A 16477-nucleotide genomic window follows, 5' to 3' on the forward strand; every position below is an offset into this window, starting at 1 on the left:
TGGTGAACTTACGAAGATTGTATCTGCCCTCCATATTTTTTTTTCTTTTTTACTACTGGGTAATTTATTTTAAAAACAAATATGATATATTTTTTTAGTTAAGTAGATTAAAGCCTCTTAAACTAGTAACTGGATAAAATGAAATAGGGATCAATATTTTGTGTGTCTATGTGTGTCTATCCACACAGGGTAATTCTATTAGCAAAGTGGAGAGATACAAATATATATATATATATACACACACGCACACACACATATAATATTTGGGAAGGGGGAGGCTTGGGAGAGGTACTTGAGGTGCGTTTGATTCTGTTATCAGAATACAGTAACAGTAATTAGTAGCTGATAATTGATTTATCTACTGTGCCAGGAACTCTTTCAAACCTTTTACATGTCATATCTTAGTGAATCCACATAACAAACGTATGAAAAATAAGTGTAATTTTTTCTTTTCTAGGAACAAGGCCACAGAAGCACTGAGAGAGAGAGATTAATTGCTAGTTAAGAGGTAAAGTCAGGAGTGGAACTGAGAAACTGCTCAGAATATGTAGCCCTACTGGCCAACTCTCTTGAACATCACTTCTTTTCTCTTTGTAAGAGGAAGTTTGGCTGGAGCTCAGAGTGATAAAGTGACCAGGATCTGACCCATGAGAAGTGCTATGTGTCCTTTCTGAGTTGCACAATTCAAGAAAGGGAAGGAACATGCACTCCACAACTTTCAACCTGACACCGGAGAGTTATCCCCAAACTAGGGCCCAGCCTGAAGGCTAAGAAGCTTCTTTCATGCACAAAAGGAATTCGAGCAGGAGCCTTAAGTTGGAAATGAAAGCAACATTTATTAAACAGCAGGCCAGCTACCCCTGACAGTAGCAGCTAACAGTGCTGGCTAACACTATTTATGGCTATCCTTGATTATATGCTAAATAAGGAGTGGCATATTCACAGGTTTGGGGGAAGGACAGAGATTTCTAAGAATTGGGACCCCCTCCTCTTTTCTTTACTTTTTAAAAATTATGCACCTACACCTTTATTACACCACTTAGGGTAACTTCTGGGGTTTGTCAGTGGGACCTGTTAACTGTTACGGTGGTGCTCAGAGGTGTTTCTTTCAGTCTGCTAATCCATTATAAGCGAGGTGATGAGTTTGCATCATTTGCACGGCCATCGTGGCCCTTTCTCATCTTAAGCACTTTCTTTACTGTATCCTGCTTTTCTGTTTTTGCAGAGACCTTGGTGCAAGTCTAGCAGCTTTTTAATGAGTTGACCCGCCCATTTCCCGTATCAATTTCCTGCTGTCTGAAAGGTGGATGAGTTGCATTACTCCTCTTGGATTATAATGTAGAAACCATGTATGTAGATGGGCAGAGGAAAAAAACAAAACATGTCAGGTCCCTAAAAACTGTGGATCTACATTATATCAGTCCTGGACAGTTAAACTTTTAGATGAGAGAAACACAAGTTCTATCTTGCTTGAGCCATGTTTGTTTGGAACTTTTCCTTAAGCATCCCGATGTGTAGCCTAATTAATCCAGAAAAGCAGAATAACACATTGGAAGAAGCCCTGAACTGGACATCACGAGCCTGGAAAGGCAGGCAGTGCACTTAGGCAAAGAGAAAAACATGACTATAGACAAATTATAAGATTACAGGTCAAATTGGTGAGTCAGACGTGATACAACTCCACGGAGAAGGCCTTTTCTGCTTACAAAATGTTATGAAATAATTTAAAATATGAATTATACCATCATTTAATAAATTTTCTTATTTTAATAGATTATGCTTTCTGTATATATTAGCTGTTAAGTATATCATCTTTTTTATTTACACAAATTTGATTCTGTTTCTGCAAAACTAAATGTATATACTTTCAAATTTCCTTACAAATTCACTAATGAAATTAAACATAGTTTATAATTATTGTCACTCAGACCAAAAAGCAATTATTTGAAAAGCTCTTCATTTTCAAGTTGCCTTTTTAAACTTAAGTATTTTTCGTATTTTAAATACACAGATTGAGGGTAACAATCTATAAGTTTATAATCCTATCGAGGACAAGGCCCGATGAATGTTTTGGTCACCATTGTATTCTCTATGCGAAGTGACATTCTTCATATATTGTAAAAATTCCATGTATATTTATTGAAGGAGATGTATGCGTGGACACTACATACACATGGATACATACATCTCCTTCACTATGACAGAAAATTAACATCAATTGTTGATGAAACCTATCCACGGTGAAAGTTCTTTGGGTAATTGATCCTAACATCTAACACCCATTTCATTAAAAAAGAAGAGTTTCTAAAAATAGAACCACCATTCTATTTAGCAATCCCATTACATGGTATCCACTCAAAGGTAAAGAAATTATAACAAAAATATGTGTAATGTAGCACTATTCATAATTGCAAACATATGGAATCGATCTAAGTGTCCATCAGTTGGTGACTGCATAAAGAAGATTTTGTATGCATATACCATGAGTACTCCTCAACCATAAAAAGGAATGGAATAATGTGTAGTATAATGTCTTTTGCAGAAACGTAGATGATGCTGGAGGCCATTATCTTAAGGGAAACAAGTCAGACACAGAACGACAAGTACTGCCTGTGTTCTGACCTATAAGTGGGGGCTAAATAACATGTGCAGCTGGCTCTAGAGAGCAGAATGCTAAACAGTAGAGATTCTGAAGGGCGAAGATGTGGGACGGAGGGTGGGTGATAAGAAGTGACTTCCCTGGTACATGTGATGCATGTAATGCGGGTGACAGATGGCCTAAAAACCCTGACTTCACTACTCCGCAGTCTAGGCAGGTAACAAAATTACACTGATGCCCCACAAATGTATACAAATAAAAAAGCTTTAAAGTTCATATTCTATTTTTATCTTATGTAATTTTGAATTTGATATTCTTCTCTATTCTTAAAGGCAGTAGGAATTCTTGCTAACCCCTGTATCTTTTGCCTCACTTCTCTAAGGTTTCTAAATTATTCTCTTTATCTACCACTCAGGATACAAAGCCCCTATACTTACTATGTTATATTGAAGGATGCTGGCTCGGTAGGACTCACAGACAAGTCCTACATGAAGAATCTGTTTCGACTGTGGGCTCATTTCCATTCCCACAGCCAAGCTAAACTGTGATACGCTGTCAAAGTTCCTCCTTCTAAACAAAGGGAGGATTAGGATGGTCCTAAGACCTTTTAGTACTCAGACAAGTAAAGGGAGGGACACTACATACACATGCTTCTTGTATTCCGTGTGTGTTATTCATTAAATGTTTTATATCAGAAACAGGGAAGAACCGATTTGGGAAAGAAAAAACCTTCTATGTGATATGTGTATTTTATTAGTGCAGAACATTTTTCCAAACTAGAATTGTTTTCCTTAATGTTCTGGAAATGGTGAGTTTGACTCCTGTTTCCAGCCTATCATCTCCTAACAGTAACTCTTTCAACAGCTGTGAAGCAGTAGATGAAATATTGACTGAGTTACTTATCATTTAATTTGCAATGATTTCAGTGCTTCTCAAGTGCTAGGCGAGGCACGGGGTGTAATTCAATTGTATCATTTCTTGTCATATGAGGATGTAAGACTACACCTCACAAGTTAACTGGGACACAGAAAGGTTAATGCAGGTTTTGGAAACTAGTCAATAAATGTCATGTCACTTCCAGTTAGTTACTCAGCATTTTCTTGCCTACCATTTTTTTCTGCATTTTGGTTAAAATTCAGTATGAAATATTTCATGGGCACTTTCCATGGATAGGGAACTTTTATGGACACTTCCTAATAGGTTAATGGATTTCCCAGATTTATACAATTTATCAGTGGAATGTGATAGTTAGGGAGTAGTCTACGTTAATATCCCCTGGAACAATACAAATGTGTATTGTTTGTGGCCGTCTGTGTTATTTTCATACCTAATTTAAAAATATTTCTTTTGAGCAAAAATTTTAGGGTCCTAAATTCCAGACTAGAGCATCTAATTCTTCAATCAGTCTTAGTTAATAACTTCTATGTAAACGTTCTAATAGCCCCTATATTAACGCTATTTCTTTTTACAGAGATAAACTATATAACTCTACTAAAAAGGGTTGACCTGATTTATAAACAAAATTCTTAATTTAATTTTATTGCAATTTTAACTTTTAAAATAGGAAGACAGATAAAATTAATAGTCCAAGAAATATTTAGTAAGTCCATGTAAAATCACCAGGTCTGGAATACAACTGTGATGCTTATCAGAGAATAGGTGAAAAAAAATAATTTTACCTTATCAAAGAGAGGCTATCCAGTGCTCCAAACTCAAGTTACATGGACTACCATGCCAGTTATTTAAAGAAGAAAATTTCAATACATTCATCTACTCGGTTGCTCATTAAGATTTCAGGCATCATTCTTTTATATATTGGGACATAGTGCCACTTCTCTTTGTTTTGATGGCCACCACTGCTTCAATAAAAGCCTCCATCGCATCTCCTGAGGACAAATTGTGTAGCCTCTTAGTGGACTACCCACATGCTTTCCTTACCTTCCCAAATTCATTTTTCACCCATTAAGTAGACTTTGCTATTGAAAACATAAATCAGACCGTGTCAGCCTCCTATCATCAAAATGTTACCATAATATGTAAAATGTAATCCAAGTTTTTTGCTACACTAATCCATTTTCCTGTAGCTGTGAAACTGTCCTGTCTATGATTTATGCCTGAATACCTTGGCTGTGTTTTGGCTCCTTAAATATATTAGTGTTTTGTGTTTGTGTTTGTTTTTTATACCTCAGAACCCGTGTTGTTCTGAGATATGATAATGCTCCGTCCTCTTGCCTTAATATTGGCAACTATTACTCATTCTTCAAATCTTATCTTAAAGTTTTTATTTTCTTGGAAATTTCTTCCCCGACTTCCATCATCTAAAATAATCTCGTAACTATTCTCATTTTGTTTTGTATTGATTGTCCTTGCACTGATACATTTTGTCTTCCTGTGTGCATTGGTTTATTTCCCTTTTAAAGCCTGTCATTTCACCGTCCTCTAAATTCCACAAAGAAATGTTTATGCAGTTCTTTCAGGGCCTCGCATAGATATGTATTCAATGTTCTAATATAATTAATTTTCTACAATATAAGCATATTTGCTAGGTTATTTTTTTTTTTCAGACTAAAGGGATCGGAAGTAGAGTGTAAAAACTGAGAATTCTTGAAATAATTGGTGATTTACATGTGCATATCTTTGACAATGTCTTCTCTGTTTTATAAAGTTAATAATTATACTTAAACTCAATTGAACTTCCCAAAATACTACCAGAAAACTTGCTAATGATTTGTTACTTTGAAACTAATTTATAGCTTTCATAGGAATGTTATAACCTAATTATAGCCTTAGAATATGGGAAGGGGGGTGTGAGAAGGGAGGGTGATGGGTGGGGTCACCTCTATGGTTTATCCTACAAGGGTACAAGTGAATCTTTCTAAAAGCAGAGTATGAATGTCTTAATAACTAAGAAAATGACATGAAGGCTATGTTAACCAGTTTGATGAGAGTATTTCAAAATGTATATGAAAATACCACACTGTACCCCATGATTGCATTAATGTACACAGTTATCATTTAATAAAAAGAAAAGAAAAGCTGAATAGATTAATTCTTATTGCATTTAGGGAAAATCCCGCGGCAGAGTCTTAGCAGTACCTTAGGAGCTGGAGGACAAACGGGTATTTACACAGATTGGGAGCAGCACTTGGCGTAAAGTGGGTGTTTTAAGGCAGGTGACTCATTAGCCCTGGGAACTTCAAGACAAAATAGTTTAGGACTGGTGTACATAGCAAAGCAAAAGTTTTGGAAAAAGGATTTTGGCAAGTCAATTATTTATGCTAACTGATTACTAACGTGAGCAGAATGCTATCTTTAATGAAGAGATCAGCAGGAATTGCTTAAAACAGTGTACAATTATTTATTATTTTACAATCTTAATTTTCTCAGGCAAAACTTTTCTGTAATAAACAGGTCAGGCTTGTTAACACAGATGATTTCAGTGCTATAAGCTATGCCATGTTTTGGGGGTGGGGACGGGTGTAGTAATTCTACAGAATAATAATACTCTACAAGATTCTTTTATGCATCTTTTGAAAGAGAAATGGAAAAGAAATAGCAGTTCCAAAATTCATTTCACTAATGGGAGAATAGAATGAGAGAAAGAGGAATTTACTAACATGTACTGTCGAAGTTAGGCTACTATTTCTCAAAGAATGTTTGAAAAAGATTACTTTTAAAGAAGCTTCAAAATACCATGTTAGCCTCTGTCTTGTCATTAAATTACTTGGAAAACACTGAGTTAAATAATATTCCCCATTCCCTTCACATTAAAGTATGTCATGAGTTCCCATTGGAAGGATAAAGCAACAAAATTATGCCAAATTTATTTGACTGAGGTATTCCTACATGGTGGAGGGTCTCCTGGGACCAGGGAATAGTGCCGTGCACTTTATAAAACAGTTATTATAAATTCATAGAATTATATAATGTTAAGAACTTATATATTCATGCTTACGCTGCTTTTAGCTTAAAAGCCATGTATGAATTAAATATCTTAATAAGAAATATATGAACTCATATATCAGAACATAAGGATATTTTACAAAGAAACCAGGTATGGTGGCAACTCATGCCTGTAATCCTAGCATTTTGGGAATCTGAGCCAGATGGATTGATTGAGCTCAGGAATTTGAGACTGGCCTGAGCAAGAATAAGAACCTATCTCTACTAAAAATAGAAAAAATAGCCTAGTATTGTGGCAGGTGCCTGTAGTACCAGCTACTTGGGAGGCTGAGGTAAAAGGATCACTTGACCCCAGGAATTTGAGGTTTCTGTGATTTACGAGGCGCTGGCACTCTACCCAGGATGACAGAGTGAGACTCTATCTCAAACAAACAAACAAATGATATTTTACAAAGATGCTTGATGATCATTGGGGGAACATATAGAATATCTAGTTTTAAATAGCTGTTTTATTTTGCCTATTTATTGTATCCTGAATTTGGTGCTATATAACTTGATTCTTTGTCATCATAGAGCAAAAAGTATATTGGATGTGAATAAGATTTTCAAATGTATCATATTTTCAAGGAAATTTTGTCAGTATATAAAGAGATAATATTAGTTTTGCATATAGAAAAGGTTGGGTTGGCCACTCTTTAGAATATTTGACACTGAGCCCGTCTGATATGTGTTAGCACTGCCTTTTCTGTGGAGCCTGGTCTCAGTTAAGGTAATATCCCAGCCCTTCACTTTACTCACGGATAAAATGAATGATGTAGGAATTCTCTGAGAATAAAATTAAAGTAGCTAACATATCTGTGAAAATCCTTGAAACAAGGCTTTGAAAATTCTAACAACAAATGCTAACTGACATGCCTAAACATTGAAAGATGTTTAAAAAGTTAACTTTTAACTTTCCCCATTTTGTCCAGCATATTTCTATGTGTATTTTATTTGAAGCATATTCCATTGGTCAAAGTCCATGCTATTTTCAAAACATCCTACTGCTGCGTGTTATTTACAAACCTTGATGGAGGTTGATGCAGGTGGTAAAAACTAAACAACACATTTTATTCTTGTAGTTCACTTGAATTCTCAAAGCTTCATAAATCCCAGACACTATAAAGGTAATAAGCTATTTATGCTTCTATCCAGCTGCAGGCTGGGCTTTTCAGAGCATATTCTTTCCTGAATGATTGCAGCTGGGCACAAGATGATGACGGAAGGAAAGGGTCCTTATCAGTGGCACCCTTCCTCCCCGGCAGCCTTTTGATTAAGTTGCTGAGGTTCAAACACCATCTATAATTGTGTTCTTGTAACTGAAGATAGACGACCACATTTGTCATGAAGCTGAATCGTTATTAATTCAACGTGTGTTCATAAGTTCCAATCCCACATTAACAAAAAACAAGAAACATTCTACCTCTGCCAGTTGAGAGAGGCTGTAAAGGGAACAGGAAATGGGAGAAACAAGTCCCAGGCAAGAGATGAGGTGGTTTCCTTTGTCAGTGAGCAGCTGTACATCAAGGCAGAAAGAGGAAAAGAAAAAAGAGAGAGAGAGAGAACACTCATGCCCTGGGTGAAATTAATATAAATCTACAGTTATACCCAGATGGTGTGATTTCACAACTTCGACTTTATAACACTCAGTTTGGTGGTAAAATGGTCAATTTCAGTACCGGATCATACTTGTAAATTCTTTAGCACAGTGTCATATTTTTCATGTAAATACTTCCAAAGCAAAACTTATTTTTAGCATCAACTATAGGAAAAAAGTCATGAGCATCCTATTTTGGAGTTACTTATGTAACTGTTTTCTATGAGAGCTTAAAAAGTAAAAGAAATGAAAAGAAACAGTCAAAGATGTGGATAAGGAACATTCAGTTAATATGATTGAATTTGTTTGAAGCTTAGACAAAATCTTCTGTGAGTGCTTTGAAAATTTGACTTGGGTTTCAAATGTGATGCGGTAAAGATGTGGCCAGTCACAGATGTTTCATTCCTCAAGCTATGTAGGTGTTTACTGGGTGTCATCTACCCTGACACATCCTAGGAAGATGGCTGCGAGCATCGTGAAAGACAGAAAAACATCAAATAAAAAAATGACATGTGATTGCTGAATGAGCAAAAGGCTATGAGATTAAAAGTGCCAGAGGATTGGGTTTATGGTGCTTTTATAGAAGGCAGCGACATGTCATCAATAGGGTAACATTTGAGCACAGACCTCAAGTGATTGAGCAGGGGATGAGATGTTGGCTTGTTTTAATATGGATTTTATTCAATACAAAATAGGCATATTAAAGTGAGGTAACCATCTTCATCACTATTCCTATTGTGAATGTGAGTGGTGCTGGGCATGTTGGAATTAGACAGATAGGTTTGGAACAATCTAATCCTAACGCTGGCAATAAGAGTAGGTTAATTTACAACTAGTCAACCAAAATTATATGAACCAAACTCAATGAAAGAGAAATGAAGTCATCTAAGGAGACAAAATTACCACGGTCTATTAAAGGTATAAAGTTGGTTTCCATATGCTAGATATATGCATATTTTATTAATAAATATTATTGGATCAGTCAGGTTCTCCAGAGAAATGATTACCATTATGATATGTAAGGGTGAGGGTGAGAATATTTTTAAGGAATTGATTCACAGGATACAGGATTCTGAGGACTGGCCAGGCTTCTGTAGGGCAGGCCCTCAGTCTGGAAGCTCAGGCAGGAGCAGATGCATTATTCCTAAGGCAGAATTTCTTCTTCTATAGGAAACCTTAGTTTTTGCTTGTAAGGCTTTAACCAAGTGGATGGCCTACCCCCTTTATCAAAGGTAATCTTAAAGTCAACTGATTGTAGAATTAACCACATCTACAAAACACCTTAATAGCGACACCTTGATTAGTGTTTGACTAAAAACCTGGGCAATATCGCTTGGCCAGATTGACAGGTAACACTAACTATTCCATTATTTCAAAGAGATGACCCTCTTTACCAGAGACAAGTGTTTTTGATTAGTAATGTGTGGCAGTTTTGAAGTAGTATGTTCATGTACCTGATGTGTTTTAATATGGAATTTAATCAATACTAAATAGACAAAGTGAAGTAACCATCTCCGTCAGTAATGAATTCGTCAGTAATGAATAATATCTAGAGTAATATCTAGTTGCCATACTTCACAGCTACTGAGTGTTATGTTACTGTCATGTGAGAAAATAGGAAAACGATTCTGAACAGCCTTTTAAACCATTCTTGAAGAGAACAAAGTAAGTTGTTAGCGTACATGGGCATCAATACTATAAATTATATATTTTAATTTGTACAGAGAAAAATAAATGTGTGATGCACACACATTCCAATGATTTAAAAATCTCTCTCCATGAGAAATGCTACAAATTTGCTTTGGGTAGAGAGTATTTTGGACAAATTTCTATTAAGTTATGTGCTTAACTCTCAGGAGAGCACTTACCTTGAGAGAAGAAAAATGGAGAGTAGTCAACAGATTTCTAGAACCTGTAAGACAAATTATTGAAAGCAAAGTAGCATACTCTCTGATGTGATTTAATGTGCTCTGATAACCAATACATAAATCATTAATAGCAATGTATAGCTGTCTGTAAAATAAATTGGTCATTATGACAGTGTATTCAGGAGATTCATCTTGGGTAGTGATAGTATTACTTTTGTAGATCTGTCTCTTTGGGTTTTTTACTTTGGTTGTCAGGCTGTGTCTGCAGTGATATGAATTTGAGAAGCAAGAGCTGGGAGGCATTTTGTTTATTATTTCTAAATATAAAATCAAAGTAGAGATAGAGGTTTCTATTAGTTTCTTTTAAATTTTGGAGTTGAATGACTATGGGGACTGCCAAATTCATAATAAGATTCAATTGTCACTGAATATATTTTAAAGAGAGTAAGCAGAAAAATTGTTAGATTTCTTGTTTGTATGATTAATAAACTGTAACAAAAATTTGTTCACATTTTTGTTTCAGTACTGTGCAACATTTATCCAGTGTTTAGATACAGAGGAAATCAAGGACCGAGGGAATCTGCTTACTTGGTAGTAGCCTACAGGAGTTACATAATTGTATTTGTATTTTTAAAAATGCATTGGGAAAAATAAAGAGACTGGAAATCTAGAATCAGGAATACTTCAAAAGGATATTTCAGGGCAGGAGATGAGAAGTTGGAGAGGCAAGTATACTTGTAGTGATGCAACTATTCAATGGTATCTTCACCATGGTAGTGGATACATGTATGAACCCGTGAGCTAAAATATAGACTTAAATATACATATGTATACATGAGAATAATAATACTGAAAGAACATAAATAAGATCCATAGATTGGATCCCTGAGATCAATATCCTGGTTGTGATACACTGTAACTTTGCAAATTGTTATCAATGAAACACTGAGGGGAAGTGTACACAGAAACTCCAACCATTGTTTCTTAAAGCTACCGATGACTCTGCAATTATCACAGTGAAGATCTCAATTTAAAATCAAAGACAGGACTTGGTAATTGATGAGCTATTAATGCAACAGAAATGAAAAATTTACGCTTCCACTCAGGTGGGGGATGACACTTTGGACAAGGTCATTAGTGTTCATGGGGGCCATTCATTGGCCAGTTAAATTAATAACTACTATTGGACTCCTTTTCTTTGAATAATTTTTCTCTGATTAATCTCTAATTCTCTGATTATTTAAAGGTGTCTATTGTATAGTAAACTCTTTTGAAATTAGAAGCAGCTTCCTCGAATAATAGCATTAATCACTTTCCTACATCATTGACATTTAGATTGAGATCATCATCAGCAAAATGTGTCAACAGTAGATCTTATACAAGGACACAGTTACAGAAACATACTACACCTTTTAGAGCATACACTGAAGAGGTATCCTTATAGATATTTATATCATGTGATGTGAGTTGATATTCAGAATATTTGCTCCATGTCTTGAGTGGATTATCAAGATTTGTATTAGTTTGTTAAGGCATGTTTTAGTTTGTTAACCAAAATATACACACAGTCAGAATATCTCTAATTCATTTTTAAATCAAAGACTACATGTGTTTTAATGCACTATGATATTTAGAAGTAATTTATATACAATATTGTAATTTTTATTTCTTAGATTTTTTTTTTTATAGCATCCACCTACCCTTAGCCATTGAGAGATGAAAGCATCAATGGAATGGAAAGGAAGACAATGGCAGCTACATTGTGATATGTTGGCTCCATAATTGATTTTTGTAGACTGTGAGGGTTCCAAGTAAATTGCCACCAAACAGACATAGTTATTTTTGTACCCTTTATTTGTGTTCTTATCACTGTTGTCTAGTATATTTAGAAATGAACATGAATTCCTATCTTTCACTTATAATAATAATGCACTCTCTAAAGACTGTCATCAAAAGCTTCTGAGGTGGAGGAGAAATTAAAATCATATATTTGAAAAATACACTTTTGTTTTAAATTTATTCCTGTGACATTGGAAAACAGACTGATTTGTTTTCTCATATCTTAACTCTTCACATACTTTGTTGACATGTATGAAAATTTTTTGAAAAGCACTATTTCCATATTCTTCCTATCATCTATTGAACTATGGGATTAGAGAGATTTGAATTTGTAACCTTTCAATTTTCTTTATCTTAACATAAAACCAAAGTTGTTGCCTCTATTTTATTAAGCTTCTTACCAAAATTAAACACTTACCTCTTTTCTTCAATGAAAGAGCTTGCATTTTGGGGCAAGGTCTTTGTAGAATATTAGCATTGATTTTGATTTATATAAATTTTAATATTCTTTAATCTATATACTTGATATTTAATGTTTACATTAATGCTTTCTCTAGGTCTTCTTTATTTTTTCCATTCTTGATAATCCTCTAAAGCAATACATTTTTTATCCAACTTTATATTAAAACATAGCTGTTTTAAGAAGTTTCAGTTTTAAAAAGCAATCTTTTTGAGGGTTCTCTATACTTCCTTCCAAAAAGGTGGTATTAGTTTGCAGTCCCACCAGCAATGTAAAAGTGTTCCCTTCCCTCCACATCCACATGAGCATCTGCAGTTTTGAGATTTTGTGATGTGGGCCATTCTTGCTGGGGTTAGATAATATCTCAGGATGGTTTTGATTTGCATTTCTCTAATAATTAGGGATGATGAGCATTTTTTCATGTGTTTGCTAGCCATTCATCTGTCTTCTTTAGAGGAGGTTCTATTCATCTCTCTTACCCATTGACATATGGGATTGTTGGCTTTTTTCTTGTGAATTAATTTGAGTTCTCTATAGATTGTGTTTATCAAGCTTTTGTCTGATCCAAAATATGCAAATGTATTTTCTCTTTGTGTAGGTTATCTGTTTGCTTTGGTAGTTGTCTCCTCAAGCTAGACCTCCCATTTGATCCTGTAATCCTATTACTGGGCATCCACCCAGAAGGAATAGAAAAATCCTTTTACCATAAGGATGCTTGGTAAATGCTTGACCATTTATTGCAGCTCAATTTACAATTGTTAAAATGCCAAAACAGCCTAAATGCCCAACCCAGGAATGGATTAACAAACTGTGGTATATGTACACCATAGAATACTATTCAGCCATTAAAAAAGATAGAAACTTTACATCCTTTGTGTTAACCTACATGGTAGTGGAACACATTATTCTTAGTAAAGCATCCCAAGAATGGAGAAGCATGAATCCTATGTACTCAATTTTGATATGAGGACAATTAAACTAGTACATGGTGGGGGGTGGGGAAAGGGGAGATCAGAGAGAGAGAGAAGGATGAATGGACAGGGGTGGTGGGAAGGAAGAGCAGAGAGAGAGAAGTAAGAAATTAACATCATCTTAATTGAGTGGGGGTCTTGGTGTTGACACACTTTTGGGGGGCTAGATGCAATTATAAGAGGGACTTTACCTAAAAAATGCAATCAGTATAACCTGGTTTCTTGTACCTTCAATGAATCCCCAACAATAAAATAAAAAAATTCACATGCTATTTCGTATTAACAAAAACACAGCCTAAAACACTGAAGTCACACAGCAATGTGTAGGTTTGAGGTCACTATACTGATGATCCAGAATACTCTCACAGTAATGTTTTTAGATTAACAAAAGTTAAAAAACAATTCTTAGACAATGTGTGCTGTTTAGAAAAAAAAAAAGCAGTCTTTTCTTTTCTTTTCTTTTTTTTTTTTCTTTGAGACAGAGTCTCACTCTGTCACCCAGGGTCGAGTACTGTGATGTCATAGCTCACAGCAACTTCAAAATCTTGGGTTCAAGCTATCCTCCTGCCTAAGCCTCCTGAGTAACTGCAACTACAGGAGCAAACGACAAAGCCTGGCTACTTTTCTATTTTTAGTGGATGCGGTGTCTCTTGCTCAGGCTGTTCTTGGAGTCCTAAGGTCAGGTGATCCACCTGCCTCAGCCTCCCAGAGTTTACAGGTGTGAGTCACCACACCCAGCTTTAGAAAGCTATCTTATATTCTTACATTTTAAACAATTTTAAAGTGAGTAGCAGAAATAATTTAAGGTTTCAACTACCTTATAATACTTTATAAAATTTGCCTTAACCAAAGAAAATGTTTCATTAAGAATTACAAATGTGAGTTATAATGATCTGTGGTTATTCATGCTGTTAATTACAAGCATGCTTTTTCTATCATGGTTGTATTTTTTTTTACATTTAATTTTACCCTTCACATTGACCCTTCCTTTAGCTCCTTTTCAAAAAAATTCAGATATTTCCCCCAAATTTATAGTCTATCTTAGCTTTGACTTTTGCCTTCCTTACCACAGATTTTTCTCAACAGATAATTGCATACATTGTATTTTCTAAATTTTTTTTTCTGAACATCCCTACTTAATCTGGAAGACTTATTTTGATTTCTTTTCTCTCATTCTTTCCCAATAATATATTCCCAACTTAATTGAGTGTAAAGTGTAATGTAGGCTTAGGATTTATGTGATAACTAGCACTACCTCTATTTTGGAGAGGAAAGTCATCTCATTTTATCAACTATTTTTTTCCTAGATATAATCTTCTGGTTAGGGGGGCTAGTAGCATATTTCAAACTTCCCTCAATCTGTTTACTAACGCTGAACACTGTAAAAGTTAAACAGTTATGATTTTACTCTCAGTTAGAAAAGCTCATCTTGTTCTTTTTTTTCTGGGGTTATTGGTATTTTTCCTTTTAAATTTCTTCCTCTTTCTGGAAAAACAGCAAAGAAAGTATGCCAAACATTTCAACTAAGAGAACATGAGATCAAAAACTATAATGAATTCATTTGAATCTCTACTTCTTCATCATGGTGTAGTAATTAATAATTTATTTAGTTTTCCACAATTAGTTTCTTATGTATGAAGCACATAGTTTATTCACTGCATGCTTTGATGCAGCAAAGAAATACAGAAATAAGGGTGAAACAGTTACAGAAAGCTCAAAAATGTTTATTCAAGGATTTAGGACATATATTTTTTGCGAGTTGGTTCTAATAGACAGCACATGCATCTGTGCATCTTGTAGGCAGAGGCTCTGATGCCATTTTTTCTCAACTATATTCTCAATATGGTGAACTGCCCTGGAAGTTTGAGGTAGTATATCCCAGCTGATCAGGGGAAAACAGATTTGTTTACAGTTTAGTATAGTAAAGGCAACGTCTCTATCTGGGTCTAAGAGAGGGCAGTTTGCTTTCAGCCCTTATAAAGGCTAGAGGTTCCTTGCTATGTTGCAAACTCTTTGTATACACAGAATTGACCTAACCTTAAGTCCACACCTTCTCCTCCCTTGATCTTGGGGAACAAAGAGGACCTCTGAAGTGAGAAGGTCATGCTACTTGCTAAACCTGAGTAAAAAAGTCCTTTGTTTATGACCTAGGAGTCTTGGGTCTGATGGCAACATCCATGAATCTATCTGTGTCAGCCTAATTTATAAACTCTCAAGAGTAAAATCTAGGTCTGTCTTAGTCCACAGCACTCTGATGCGAAATGGTGGGCAACAGAGATCTTTATTGATAAAAGCAAGTGACAGGATTATTCAGAATCCCTAAAACGTTTCAGAGGTAGTAAAAACATTTGGGAGTTTTCTATGTATATTAAAAAAAGAAAACATAGAAAGTATCACTCTGTAGAAAAGTGTAAGTGCTGGTCCAGATAAGGGCCAAAGACATATACATGTGGAACTTTAACATTAATGAGGTCCATGCACATGACCTTGGATGGCTGTGGATATACATGGTAAGCTTAGGAAATCCGGAAAGTGAACATAAACCGTAATTTCTACAAATCACATAGGGCTGATACTATTTGTTATGAGAGAAAGTAACCGTGGAAGTAGACAAGAAAATAATAAATAAAGAATGATATTGTAGATGTTGGAGGTTGAAAAGTTTCTAAAATGATTGGTGATATAACCAAAATTCACAGAGGTCAAATTTCAGCAAGACTAAATACAGCCCTTTGCATTGATTACCTGGAGAAAACTAGAAATATTCCAGGATCCCCTTTGTTTGAGAGGGAAGGGTAGAAGCCTAAATGTAATAGACTAAAGAATAGATAGTACAAGTAATATTTTTTGAAAAGATAAATTCTTGATTTATTTAATTAATTAATGAAGGATCTAGGAAGAAGACATAACTATTTCAAAGGAGATTTCAAAGGATCATACTAGAATGCTTAAATGTGTCTCCAAACCGATGCCAAACTGGTCCCTATTCATCAAATAATAATCAAGTAGGTTGACAAGAGATACAACTTGCATTTCTATTAGTATTCTACAATTTACAGAGTTATGAATAGCTCACAAACAGTGAAAGACAGAGACAAATTTTAAGGATCCAGTAGAAAGAACCACATAGTAATTCTTCTTTCATGTCCCATTTTTCCCATGATTTTCTTATGATAGTATATAAAGAAACAATGAAAGTGA

This window comes from Otolemur garnettii, unplaced genomic scaffold (assembly GCF_000181295.1).
Source record: "Otolemur garnettii isolate 467f Iridium unplaced genomic scaffold, OtoGar3 scaffold00009, whole genome shotgun sequence".
NCBI classification, from domain to species: Eukaryota; Metazoa; Chordata; class Mammalia; order Primates; family Galagidae; genus Otolemur; species Otolemur garnettii.